Consider the following 15,282-nt stretch of genomic DNA (forward strand, 5'->3'; position numbering starts at 1 on the left):
GATCCTCGGGCCCCATCCACAACAACTACTACCGGCTCCCAGAGCCCACCTGCGGCCTCACCTGGCCGACATCCTCACAGTGGTGGAGTGCCCAAACCAACTACACACACTAACAGGCTACACGCCCAGCCATTTTCACAACACTAATGCACCCATCCAAAGACCATTCTTTCACCCGCACCACAGATGCCAATATCCAACCACAATTTACCTGTACCCTCTACCTAACACTTACACTACCCGCCCCGGGTATCCGTGATGGGGGTCCACTCTTCCCCCATTCACACCTTCGCACCATCCACTCCACTCCACAATTTCCACCATACTCACTCCACGACCATCCATTCCAATACTCCATACCATTTATTCCATACAACCATTTATTTCACACAACCATTCTCCATTCACCTGTTGTTGCCCACCTGTGCAATCACACCTGGTGCCACCTGCACCCTCCCCCTCTTCCTGGACCATTTGGTCAACACAACACACCTCACCATTACTCACTCATACACTGCTCCATACACCTGTTCAGTTGCACACCTGTGCAATCACACCTGTTCAATCCTCAAACACACGGCATCATCTCAGCTAACTACTCCCCTCTGAAACTTGCGCTTCCCAGTCGTCCCTTTAAACTATTGCGCTCCCACGTCATTATCATCCACACTAAACTACCTGCATCCCCACCACAGGTATCCTTGTCACTAACTAAACTTAACGTTACCTAATGTCATCTTCGCTAGATCCCTATCAATATCCTAACCCACCCGGGCTAGTTTTCACTGCCATCAACCCCATAAGCTATTGCGCATTTGCCCCCTTGGTGTGAGGGATGGTGGATTGCCCATCCCACCACATCGGGGGTCTCTCACTATAAATTTTGTTCGTCCAAATTCCAACCAATTCAAAAATTTTCCATTTACTGCCAATTCTACCCACTATTATAAATTTCGTATCAAATCACGATCACTATCACTATCATCACAGTCCACTATATCCTAGCCTCGGTGCGTCGTGACATCATTAAACTCGGTTCGTAAAGCCGAGCAATGAATTCGGGTGGTTTGGTTGCCTGCAGGTTGAATCCGTCCGGCTTTCGGTTCAAGGGAGGTGGTTTGGTTGGCCCGAGATTCCACGCACCGTCTCGGCGCGGCACCTTGCGGTCCCGGGCCCGATGGCTCAATCTCCCCTGGTCGGAACCCCGTCCCCACGAGGGGGCACCGTACCGCTTCCTCCCACTCGCCCTTGAACCGGACCGGTCGCCTCGCCCGTCAAAGTCCGGACTCGACCGTGCGGGGCGGGGCCAAGCCCGAATCGGCAACGACGCTTCGAAGAGAAGCGACGCAGCATCGACCCGCGCCGGGCCTCGCACCCAACAAAGCACCCCACGCCCCGAGTGCTCGCATCGGCTATCCGTCGCCCTAACCGCTAACCCGGTTACCGTCGATGCTTCACTTGCATGCTTACAAGCATACGCTACCCCTTTCACCCTCACAAAACCTGGCGTTCCAACGCCGTCCGTACATTCCACCAACGCTCTCCCTGTTACACACCACACTTCTCGCGCACACTCGGTTTCACACTCGCGCTCCGATGTGCCCTCTCGCACCTGCGCCATCACCAACTCACTATTCGTGTCACACTCCGTACACCCCGACGTGCATTCTCGCTCGCACTCGGTTTCACACTCGCGCTCCGATGTGCCCTCTCGCACCTGCGCCATCACCAACTCACTATTCGTGTCACACTCCGTACACCCCGACGTGCATTCTTGCTCGCACTCGGTTTCACTCCCACACTTTATAACACAACAACTCGCCGACGCACACTTTTTCCTCCCACGCGTGCCATTTCCACTCACATGGGACCCTTCACCAACGCCCGGATGCCTCCTCAATCCCAAGCGCGCGAAAATTCTTTTGTCGCTAAACATCCTCCTGCAAAATCTCCCCGCACAATACACAACAGCACGTCTCACCTTCGGGGTTCTTCTTCCTCCCTGCACCAAAACCTGCAAACTTCCATTTGGATTAGCGAGTACAGCATCATGATTTGAGCAGGGACTTTGTACATTTTCCATTTCTCCCTGCAATTCCCGGGCTACCTCCGTCATCTCTTCAATTTCAATGCCCACTTCCGCTTTTTCTTTACTCACCTCGACGACCGTTGGCTTTAATAAAACACCCTCCTCTACCTCAGCGGTCGCCGGCTTTTCCAAACCCCGTGTCGCGATTTCTACCCCCGTCATTGTACCCGTGCGCTCCTCTGCTTCGCTCAACCAGCGCTTTTCGACCCGCTTTACCTCGTCGTGCACCCGTGGGACCCTTTTGCCCAACTTGCGGTCTCTGTCCCTCTGCTCCTCCCTTGCTTCATATGCCAATCTGTCCCTCGCCAGTCCCTCATTTACTTCTTTGGCCCGGTCATTTATTCCCTCCAATTTTCCCCGATCACACCTTGTTTTGTCTATCATGGCATCCATTTTTGCTTCTAGCCTCTCCATAAGGGCCCTCATTTGTATCATCATAAAAAGGTCCGAATCCCCCAGCGGCGCTGCTACGGTCGCGGGCGCAGTCGCCGTGGCCATGTGCGAGGCGCCATTTTGCGCGCCTGATACTCCCTCAACCGCCTCCTCATTGCTCCCCTCCATTTGATCCTGGGTTACTCCTAACCCTTCTATCTCTCCCACCGGCATCCCGTCGCCTTGACCAGCCATGGCGCGATTTCAAAATTCGGGTTTTTCTTTAAAAAAAACAAATTTCGCCAGCTCGTAATTTTGACCAAATTTTTTTTTTTTCTATTCGTTTTAAAAATTTGGTTCGGGCCTCGAATCTCACTCCCAGACACCAATTGTTACTTAATAACACAATTGGTGTTCCAAAATTTGGGCCTAACAAATTTAGTCCCAGGTCCGAATCCAACTCCTGACAACCAATTGTTACTGATCGCGGATTAAGATGTTATTTACCGAGCGGTGGTATTGCCGCGACCGTTACAAGATCCCTGACTCACCCGATTCACCCAGAACTTTGGCCGGATCGCACCGCAGCTGCTCAATGAGGGGAAAAGACTAAAACGACGAATGCAAAGAGGAAAAGGAATAAAACGAATAGACGGACAGAAGAGTAATTGGATTTATTATTTACACAAGCAAAAAGGAGCAATCAAGGTTTATTTACAACACATAAGACGCAGGTGACACAGTGCAAATTTTAGCTTACCTACAGACTTAATTAAATACCCAGGGACAGAACAAACAAAACAAACTCACGTACACAAGAAGGGTGGAAAGGCAGGAGGTGGATGGCTGGAGGGAGAGGAAAGGTCCAAGGGGGTCCTGCAGCTCAACCGGCGCGTTTAGCAGCCGCCGTTCCTTTACGGTCCTGCTCCAAACCGCCGTCCAGGCCCCAAGTGGCTGTGGGTGTTCTTGCTGCTGCGGCCTCCGCTGCGTTCCCAGGACTTGTCTGACTCGTTGGTCCAAACCCTCAACTCTTTCTTGATCCCTCACTCTTTACCACCGACTCCTCACCGCAACCAACGCAACCACTTGACCACCACCTCTACTGACTGACTCTTTACCACTCTCCACTTGACGACCGACTCTCAACCAACTCAGACCAACTCACTACTCACTTCCGTGCGCGCCTTTTATAGCGCCTCCAGCGATTAAGCCGCCGGCATTTTGGACACGCCCATCGGGGTTCTCACCTCGGCCCTGGTTGGTCGCGCGACCCTCGGGCTCCGCCCTGGATGACGACGGGCGGGCACGCCCCTCTTCCCCTCTATGACGAGGTGGAGACACGCCTTTCTTCCCCGACTCGAGCCTCGTGGTCAATGGCGGTTATTGGAGGGGAGGTAATTGAGAATCGAGGGCTCAGCAATGACGAAAGGGGATGTAAAAGGAAATGGAGATTTTGGGGATGGGAAGGAAAGGGAGATTTTGGGGATGGGAAGGAAAGGGGATCTATTCTCTTTCACTGGTGTAATGGAGTACTTCAATTAATGGGAGACACAGCCTTACTCTAAAACACAGAATAAGAGATAACTATCAACAGGGGTATTCTATTATTTGGCTGATGTGTATGCTCGTGGACTAATTATGGGATGCCCTTTCACCTTTACACAGCTCCGGAGGTAGGGGGGCGCAGAATAAACAATAATAATAATAGTACAGCACTCAATCAAAAAATATACAGTCCTCATCTCCGCAACAATATATTCCAAATGTTTGACCAGCTTGCGATTTGTTTTCAAGGTCTTGGAGTAGTCGATCGGGAAGTTGAGAAAAGGAAGACAAGTGTTGGATAATGAATAATGACTACGTTTTTTAGATAGATAATTAGTTCCTCTTGTCCCCGTTTTGGGACATTGGGTAGCAAAAATAGAAGAAAAGGTAAGAAAAACTGTAAAATTGTCCTTCATAAATAGGTATGAATGGGGGAAGAGAAGAAACTTCCATTGGACATCTGACAGGGTGTGTGTGTGTGTGTGTGTGTGTGTGTGTGTGTGTGTGTGTGTGTGTGTGTGTGTGTGTGTGTGTGTGTGTGTGTGTGTGTGTATGTCGGACGTAGGATTGGCTGAATACTGAAAAAGTGTAACAGACTAAATAATCCATAAGTAAGCAAACACAAAGACAAACCAGAGAAGGTATCCCTAACTCACCATGCAAATAATTTCCAAAAACAGGTGTGAATGGAAGATGTCACACAAGAAACCAAAACAATGAATGCAGCCACAACAATTGCAAAAAAGAACAAAGAAAAATATAAAACGAAATATCAACATATATACACTGACAACTGGGAGAATGATAAAAGAGCAGGAAGCTATAAAAAAAAACGAGTTGGACATATTAGGCACAGACAAAGAAGGCCTTTTGGAATGGCTAAGAAGAGGTCACCTCAACTGAGACGGAGAACAAATCATTATAAATGCCAAAGAACAAGGACAAAACACCAATGGCTTAAACAAAATGGTGAGACTGAGTCAATCAATCGTGTTGGTTCTGCAAGGTAGAAATAGAAAGTACGAGCCACCTCCTATCAGTATATTTAAAAAACTCATGTCAGAGCAGCTATACACCCAAAGGCATAACAAAGTATGCGGAGTAATCCACTGGCACATATGCAAAGGTCTCAATATTCCAGTTGCAGAAACCTTGTGGAAACATGAACCAAATGGAATCACTAAAAACAAGGAAGTAATGCTCACGTATGACCTAATGATCCCATCAAGCGTGAACAGTGAAAACAAAGCATTGTGACCGGACATAGTACCGAGGTACAACAAAGAAAAGGCTCGCTAATTGAGGTGTCAGTCCCAAGCGAACAATGCAGAAATCAAGAAATTGACCAAATACCATGCCCTCAAAGATGAAGTGAAATGATGCTTGATGCTAAAGAGCGCTGATATTGTACCAGCAATTACCCTGCGCTCGCGAAGCAAAAATCAGGGTTAAGCATGCGCATGCCTAAGTGTGCATGCATGCCTAAGTGTGGCGTACATACATATGTGCGTGCGTGTTTGCATTTTAAAAATTTATTTTCTTGGCAATCGTTGGTCCGATTGACACTCAATTTTACCAAAGGAGCACATCCACCTGTAGAATTGTTTTAATGATAGTTATGACGTCATGAATCGAGTGGTACAGGAACCATCTTGGAAAAATTGAAAAACGTTGCACCACTCTATCTCCGAAACTGTTCCATGGAAAAAATTGAAACATGGCTCATTGTAAAGAACTCCACATGGGGAAATAGGTGATGTTAACGATGACGACATTGGTGCCTTAATTATGACGTCATAATTCAACAGGGAAAAGACTCAGTCTGATCAGTTGAAAATTTATTGAGCGTGATCTACGCAACAACTATATTAGAGAATGAAAAATTATGAAGTCATCGCTCACGTGGTCTGGCAACCATATTGGATCAAAGAAAAAAAAACCTTCAACAAGCACAGATACATTCAAAGTACACTGCCCCCATGCCAAATAAATAAACTCCCCATGGACAGTTCTTTACAATGAGCCTTTACTAAATTTTTTCTATTCAGCGTTTTCCGAGATACAGAGGTGCAAGGTTTTTCGATTTTTCCAAGATGGTGGCCAAACCACGTGACCGATGACATCATAATTGTCATTAAAAAATTATACAGGTGGAGATGCACCTATGGTGAAACTTCAATCGGACCTACGGTTGCAGAGAAAATCATATTTATTCTGTGCGGACAAACAAACAAACAAACAAACAGATGAAAAATCGGTCAGAGACCGAGGACTTGCCGGAATTTACTTTTTTTATCGGCCATTTAGGACAAATATGGCAGCCGAACCACGTGACCGATGACGTCATCATTAACATGTTTTATTCCCCATGGAGAGTTCTTTTTTTAATAATGAGCCATGTCTCAATTTTTTCTATTCAGCACTTTTGGAGACATAGAGGTGCTAAGTTTTTCGGTTTTTCCAAGATGGCTGCCGAACCACGTGACCGATGATGTCATCATTAAAATATTTTATTCCCCATGGAGAGTTCTTTACAATGAGCCATGTCTCAATTTTTTCTATTCAGCACCTTTCGAGATACAGAGGTGCTAAATTTTTCGGTTTTTCCAAGATGGCGGCCGAACCACCTGACCGATCACATCATCATTAACATATTGTATTCCCCATAGAGAGTTTTTTACAATGAGCCATGTCTCAATTTTTTCTATTCAGCACTTTCGGAGATATAGAGGTGCAATTTTTTCGGTTTTTCCAAGATGGCGGGCGAACCACGTGACTGATGACGTCATCAATTGGGCACAGTCTATTCCACGTCAAGACAAATACGTGTGCAAAGTTTGGCGATTCTATGTGCAACGGTGTAGATGTAGTGCTGCAAAAAGACAGACAGACAGACAAACAGACAAACAAACGAACAGATCAACATACTTGCCGGAATCTTTTCCAGCAAGCAACAAACGAACAGATCAACATACTTGCCGGAATCTTTTCCGGCAAGTAACAAACAGACAAACGGACTCAAATGCAATACCCTCTCCTCTGGCGAGGGTAATAACATCCTCCAGCGCATAGAGACTGTATTGGGAGGGAGAGGTGTACAATAATTGATTGATTAATTGCATAATTAAAATCAATAAATGGCAATCACAAAATATTTTCTTAATCAATTGGCCAATAGCATACCGACACCACTAATGCTTCATCCGAAGCTGTAACTTTTTGAAAATTAATTAATTAGGTCATTAATCGAAAAATTTTTAAAAATATTGATTAACTAAAAAACAATTTATTGATTAATTGATTAATCAATAATCAAAAATACCGTTTCCAGTCAAATCACCTGGTCATTGTCGTGTCCAAATATCAGCTTCTGAACTCATAAGGTTCCTGAGATATTGCCCAGATGGGAAAGGAAATACAACAACAAACAACAACATGCATTTTAAGGCCATTTTCGCTGCTAGAGCGGGGGGGGGGGGGGGGGGGGGTTAGATGAGAAAGAAAATAAATAAATAATAATCATAAAATAATTAATCAATTGGCTAATAACATACCAAAACCACCGGTGCTTGATCCGAAGCTGTAACTTTTAGAAAATTAATCAAATGTCATTCATCGGAAAAGTTAAATAATTAATTTATTAATCAATAAATAATTAATCGAATAATTGATTAATCAATAAATAAAAAATATCCTTTATAGCCACATCACTTGGTCATTGTCATGTCCAAATATCAGCTTCCTAGCTGAAATGGTGCCTGAGATATTGCCCAGATGAGAGAGAAAATAAATAAATGATTGATAATGAAAATAAATAAATAATAATCATAAAAAAATGAAATAATTATTCAATTGGCTAATAGAATACATAAACCACCACCATTTCATCCGAATCTGTAATAAAAAAAAAATCAATTTGAGAAGTCATTAATCGAATAATTAAATAATTAATCGATTAATTGATTAATCAATAAATCAAAAATAGCCTTTCCAGCCAAATAACTTGGTCATTGTCATGTCCAAATATCAGCTTCCTAGCTCAAACGGTGCCTGAGATAACAAGGGCGAAACCTGGTCGGTAACTGTGAGTTTTGCATACACTTGTGACAGTATCTGAATTTAACATCCATTGGCCTAGCGGCTAGGCTAGCGGCTAGGGTGCCGGCTTAGGATCCTAGGATCCTGGGTTCGAATCCCGGTCTGATCGCTGAATTAACGCCAGGGGGGTTGACCCAGCCTGTCATTCATCCTTCCGAGGTCAGCAAATTGAGTAGCAGTTCACTGGTAATTACCCGTTTGTCGTAAAAAGGCGACAAAAAGGGTTGGCGTCAGGAAGGGCATCCGGCTGTAAAACATTGCTTCAAAAAGGGGACCAAAAAACAACAACAACCACGGTTCCCCAAAAAGGCCAACCCCAGCTTTGTGGGGAAAAATGGCCTCTAAAGGTGGTTATGTTTTATATATAATGACGCAATGCGAGATGGCTCCTGTGGAGCTTGGCAGGCAATGCGGACATGCGTGGTGATGACGTCATGACGTTCGTTCATTAGATTGGAGCACCAAATTACAGATACTAATATATATATATATATATATATATATTGTAACGAATGTGGAAACGTTACAATGTGAACGTTACAAAAGTACGGTAACACCCTGTTAATGTAAATAATGGTCGCAGTCGGCGTCCTAGTTAATTCCATGAAACTTACACGCAGGTCACGATATATCTTTTAAATAGTGTATTTCCTTATTCCATGTAGGCTAAATATGTGTTTCCCACTAGATTGACTTTGCATTGTATCAAACAAAATAAGCGTAGGCCCTTCCAATTTCCCCAAAACCTCCCTTCCAATTGCCTTCCGCATTTTGGCCGGTTTTCTTCAAACCACCATTGGCCACGAGGTAGGGTTGGGGAAGAAAGGTGTGTCTCCACCTCGTCATAAGAGGGAAGGAGTGAACCAGCCCTAACAGCCAATCAATACCGCGGTGAGTGACCCGGTAGGCGTGCCCTCGGAGTCGGCGGCTTGATTTCGCTCGAGGTGATAAAAGCGACTGTAAGGGACTGCTTTATGAGAGAGGCCTTGGAGATGACCCTGGGAGAGGAGCAAAGAGGCTGCACCAAAAGGAGCGGTGAGATGCGAAACGCTCCGAGCAAAAGAGGAGAGGTACTCGGCAAGGAAACCAGCTTTGGAGAGACGCGCTGAAAGGAGGGAGACGGCCCCACACCCCAAGAAGAGGAGCAGGTGTGCCGAACCAGCGCGTGACGTCTACCGCAGTGGAGACACGACGGAGGGTTTCCCGCCAAAACCGCGAGGAATTGCGAACTGCGGCCTCCCGACTTTGCCTCCCTCTCAAGCAATCCATCTCAAGCCTTACCTGCCTGCAATATCCCCTGTGTAAGTGTGAACGTCCTGTCCTACTCGTTGTCTTGGGGCTAAGTAAAAATGCATAGTGTAAGTTAACGATTCGCTGTGTTACTGCTTCTTCCATCCATTGCTTGTGTGTGTATAATAAAATCTGTTCTTCCTCCGTATTCTTCTTCTTCTTCTTTTTCCTTCTCTTTCGGTCGCTTTAGAGATTTCCCGATTGAATATCTGTGGGGCGATCTGGTCAACGTCGGGTGGAATCGGGTTTTAATCGGGGAGTAACTGTTCGGACGCGGTTAAATACACCACCGCTCGGTCAATATAACATCGAAAAGCCGCGTCTGTAACATTTGGTAGTCAGGAGTGGGGATTTGGAACCCTGGACCAAATTTTGGACACCAAATTGTACAAATTGTCTGTAACATTTGGTGTCGAGGAGTTGGATTCGGACCTGGGACTAAATTTGTTAGGCCCAAATTTTGGAACACCAATTGTACTATTAGAGTAACAATTGGTGTCGAGGAGTGAAATCGTACCCGAAATCGGACCCGAAGCGCGCTTAACGCGCTCAAAATTTGGAGCTGCTGGAAATTTGTGTTGTTTTAAAGCAAAACCCGAATTTTGAGATCGCGCCATGGACAATCAAGGCGATCGGATGTCGGTGGGAGAGATAGACAGGGTGGAATCGACCCAGGACCTAGGGGAAATGTATGTGGATGAAAGGGAGGAGGAGAGCAATGAGGAGGCGGTTGAGGGGGTATCAGGCGCACCAAATGGCGTCCTCACGCACGTGGGTGTAGCGGCACCAAATTTTGCCGCGACCGTAGCAGCGCCGTTGGTGGATTTGAACCTTTTTTTTATACAAATGAAGGCCCTTATGGCCCAGAATAGTGAGCAAATGAGGGCTAATAGTGAGCGATTGGGTGAGCGATTGGAGGGCCAAATGGGGGTAATGAGGGACGAAGCGAGGGCTCAGAGTGAGCAAATGGGGTTAATGAGGGACGAAGCGAGGGGTACCGGTGAGGGGTTAGACAACGGGATAAAAGAGGTAAAGAATGGGTTAACGGGGGTGGAAAACAGAATGGCTGCCCAGGAGAATCAGTTAGAGGGGGTGAAAAATGGGTTAATGGGGTTAGAAAATAGGATGGAGGACAAATTGCGGGAAATAGGGGAGCAATCCGCCCGAGAAATTAAACAAATGGGAGAGCAGATAGAGGAGGTAAAAATCGGGGTAGAAACCAAACTGGATGCTCAGAGGGATGAATTGGGACAGATGAGGGTGGCATCTACAAAAGAGATGGAGGAAATACGACGAGGGGTAAGTGAGGAGGTTTCGGGGCTGCGCGAGGAGGTAAAGCGAGGTGAGAAGCGTATGGAGAAAGAGGTGAGAAATAATACGGCTAAGTTACAAGGGGGAATAGAAGATCTGACGAAGGGAGTAGAACAGCTGACAGTCGGACAAAGGGAACTAGCGGACCAAGTGGAAAAGAACACTGCAATCATCGGGGGTTTAAAAGCGACACAAAAGGACATTAAAAACGAATTAATAGCGACACAGAAGGAATGTCAGATGGTACATGAGGGGTTGACGAAGAAGTTGGAGGAGGTGACAGAAGTGATGGAGACGAAGGACCGAGAGGTGAGGACGCACATCGAAACGGTTAAGGTGGCGTTAGAGGAAGAGATAGAGGGGACGCACCGAGAAATAAAAGAGGTTAAACAAAAATTAGAGGAAGTGGAGGAAGAGGTGAGTGAAATTAAGAAGGGACGGACAGAAACTAAAAGAGAAATAAAGGAGGAGATAGCGGATTATGTACAAGGTCGGTGCTCAACTCATAATGTGATGCTCACTAACCAAATAAAGAGTTTGCAGGTGGCAAAGGAGGTGCGGAGACGAGGTACGGAGGTGAGTGGCAATGTATATGATGTGAGGAAAGCTTCAGTCGGCTTGGGGATTGGTTTGGATCCGGGTGTTCGTGAAAGGCCGTTGGTGAAGTGTGTGACAGGTCAGGTGTGCGAAAAAAGAGGTGTGCGAGAATGTCCGACCATGGGGTGTGTGAGGAAAAAGTGCACGCCGAGGAGTGAGTGTGCCGTCAAGAGTGAGTTGGTCGAAGCGCGTGTGCGAGGGGGTACATGGAAGCGCGGTGTGGTGAGTGTTACGGAGGAAGTAACGAGAGAGTGTACACCTGTGGTGAGTGTTACGGAGGATGTAACGAGAGAGTGTACACCTGTGGTGAGTGTTACAGAGGATGTAACGAGGAAGTGTACGCCTGTGGTGAGTGTTACAGAGGATGTAACGGGAGGGTGTGCGCGAGAAAGGTGTGTAACGGATGGGTGCATGAGGAAAGAGTGTGCTGTCGAGAGTAAGGGTGAGTGCGCGGTCAAGAATGGAGGTGAGAGTAGTGAGAGTGAAACGGAGCGTGAGTTGGTTATGACAGGTGAGCGAGGATGTACACCTGGAATGGAAGGATGCACACCTGGAATGGTAGAGCGTGTGTGGGAAGGCACATTTGAGTTGGTGGTGAGGCACGTGGTTGGGTGTGCGAATGAGAGCACACCTGTGATTGTCACAGAGGAAGTGACCGAGGAGGGGGCGCGAAGAGGTGTGTTGGTGAGGTGTGCGACCAACGAATGTGTGCCAAAGTGTTCGGTGGTCAGGTGTGTGACCAAGTTCGGCGAGCGGAATGAGTGTACCGAGGTGTGTAAGGAAAGGTACGAGGAGAATGGGAACAGCTGCATGTATGAGCAAGAAAGGGGTAGCGTATGCTTGTAAGAATCCAGGTGAAGCGTCGACGGTAACCGGTTTAGCGGTTAGGGCGACTTATAGCCGAATCAGGCCCTCGGTGCGCGTCGGGCAGCTTCGCGTGCCGCGAGGACCAGCGGGGATCCGAACCACGGCGGTTTCGAAAGAACCGCCGTACGCGATCCACGCTGTGCCTCGCTTGCAACGGCCGCGTCCGGGCTCCACTAGGCGGAGCGGGGAGCTGGATAGGAAGGGTCGTTATGGCGACCACGTTTTGTTGAGACGTGCCGGCAGGTCGAGATCGGGACATTGGATGGCTCCACGCCGAGGTGGTGCGTGGGATCTCCGCCCGGGTAAGCCCCCGCCCCTGCCCCGAGTGCGGGACGCATCCAGCCACCGGCACAAAAGAATCCGCGTTCATTGCTCGGCTGTACGAAGCCGGGCTGTAGACGTGAAATGGCGCACCGAGAGGATGTAATAAGTAGACGGGTGATGGTGATAGTGATAGTGGATTGATACGAAATTTCGAAAGGTGGGTAGAATTGGCAGTAAATGGAAAATTTTTGAATTGGTTGGAATCTGGACGAACAAAATTGATAGTGAGAGACCCCCGATGTGGTGGGATGGCAAATCCACCATACCTCACAGGTGGGGCAAAGGAGCAATAGCTTATGGGGTGTATGGCAGTGAAAACTAGCCCGGGTGGGTTAGGATATTGGTAGGAATCTAGTGAAGATGACATTAGGTAACGTTAAGATTAGTTAGTGACTGATACCTGTAGTGGGGACGCAGGTAGATTAGTGTGGATTATAATGACGTGGGAGCGCAATAGTTTAAAGGGACGACTGGGAAGCGCAAGTTTCAGAGGGGAGTAGTTAGCTGAGATGATGCCGTGTGTGTGAGGATTGAACAGGTTAGAATGGAACAGGTGTGATTGCACAGGTGTGCAACTGAACAGGTGTGTGGAGCAGTGTATGAGGGAGTAGTGGTGATTGCGTGTTGTGTTGACCAAATGGTCCAGGAAGAAAGGAGGGTGCAGGTGGCACCAGGTGTGAGGGCACAGGTGTGCAACAACAGGTGTATGTGGCTGTGTGGAATAAATGGTAGTGTGGAATATCTGGAGTATTGGAATGGATGGTCGTGGAGTGAGAATGGTGGAAATTGTGGAGTGGAGTGGATGGTGCGAAGGTGTGAATGGGGGAAGAGTGGACCCCATCACGGATACCCGGGGCGGGTAGTGTAAGTGTTAGGTAGAGGGTACAGGTAAATTGTGGTTGGATATTGGCATCTGTGGTGCGGGTGACAGAATGGTATTTGGATGGGTGCATTAGTGTTGTGGAAATGGCTGGGCGTGTAGCCTGTTAGTGTGTGTAGTTGTTTGGGCGCTCCACCACTGTAAGGATGTCGGCCAGGTGAGGCCGCAGGTGGGCTCTGGGAGCCGGTAGTAGTTGTTGTGGATGGGGCCCGAGGATCTTGAGGACGGACCCGGGTAGCCCAGTGCCAGAGGGCACCATGGGGTGACAGAGCCAGGAGGGGCTGTCCCCAGTTAGTTAGGTTAGGGTGAGGAGCTAGGTAAGCTCGGGTGGCAACTACAGTGGTGGAGGTGTGCAGGTGGGTAGACCTGTTGGGAGAGCTAGACGTCGCAGCCCAGAAATTGTGCGAGAGCATCGGGGGATGAATCGGGGGAGTGAGACCCCAAATTGAGAAGCACCACAGTTTGGTCAATGGGAATTGGTTATTAGAACCCATAGTGTAAGTTGGCCAATGGATTGGCAGGGAAAGACCCCGGGTAGTGTAAAGTGTGTTAAAGTCATTTAGAGGATAGTTAGGATGAAGGATCTCCTCGCACCATCTGCATCCACTCACCTGAGGTGACAGGTACTCCACACCATGCCATGTTTTGATTATTTTTTATGATGCAAATGTTTGGATTGTGAGACGCATCATGACGTGGGTGTGACATTGTGCGTAATTCCATCTCTCCCTCCTTATGAGGATTGATGATGAATTGGTGATGGCAAATTTTGAAGTAAAGGGATTGTGGAGACGAATTTGGTATAGGGGAAATATGGGGAAGACGTGACAGTAGTGACGAATTTGTAAATGGGTAGATTTTTGTACATATGGGGTAAGGGTAGGGTAGGGTAGGTGACAGGGGGGTGACGTACGGTAGGGACGAGCTTTCTCACTTCGCCCTCCGTACGCATTTCACCTTGCATTGCCTTATTGACGTGTACCCTTGTGACCTTACCCCTCGCTCAATTGTCTTTCTTTTGTCTCCCACATGACCTGTGCGCCATTGGGTGCCGATGGGAGCGTGCGTGAGGTGGCCATTGTGCGCCCGAGATTCCCAGAACCAGCATGCATTGCGTTGATGTACCACTGTATGGACCGCTGTTCTGCGGCCAAGTACCACTTGATGGACCCCAGGTTCTGGGGCAGGGCACCTCTGTTGGAGACCGGCCATAGTGGCCAGGGAATCTTGCTTGCGGACTTCGGTAAGGTGGCACCTATGCCAAACAGGTGGACCACCCTTAGTTGGCCCCTGACGCCCTAAATAAAAATGGACACAAGTTGTGCTTTTTATTATTTCCAACTAGGCCGCATGAAGCCAGAAGACGTCGGGAAGAACATCGGCCCAGCAGAGAAAGAGAAGACCACCACCAGTTGTTTTGTTGTGTTTATTATGAACCATGGTGACTGCGCACCGGATGGTGCTTTTGGGTGCTTTGTGGTGCTTTGTGGTGTTTGGTGCTTTTGGGTGCTTTGGTGGTATTGGTACTGGTGCATCGATGCATTGCGTGCTGTCTCCTCCCTCCCAACAGGAATTTTCTTTCTCTTGTTCCCTAAAAAAAAAAAAAAAAAAAAAACACAGGTCCTGGGGTTGCGTTGTAAATAAGAAATCACGTCATTGTAAATAATGCTCCCCACCGTAAATGTATAGTTTGAGAATAATTCCGTAATTCGGTTAGCTGTGGGCTTGAGTCTGTCAGACAGGATGCAATGCAATAGGGGGACATACTTATTTGTGTTTTAAGATTGTCACACTCAGGGTCAGGTTAATTTTAGAGGGAATTACACCTACGTGTCACACTAAGTTAAAGTTTAATAGGCCCGAGAACGGGCCTGAAGAAAGGAGGGTGCCGTGTAACGAATGTGGAAAC

This window comes from Myxine glutinosa, chromosome 13, assembly GCF_964187855.1.
Source record: "Myxine glutinosa chromosome 13, kmMyxGlut1.1, whole genome shotgun sequence".
Taxonomy (NCBI): domain Eukaryota; kingdom Metazoa; phylum Chordata; class Myxini; order Myxiniformes; family Myxinidae; genus Myxine; species Myxine glutinosa.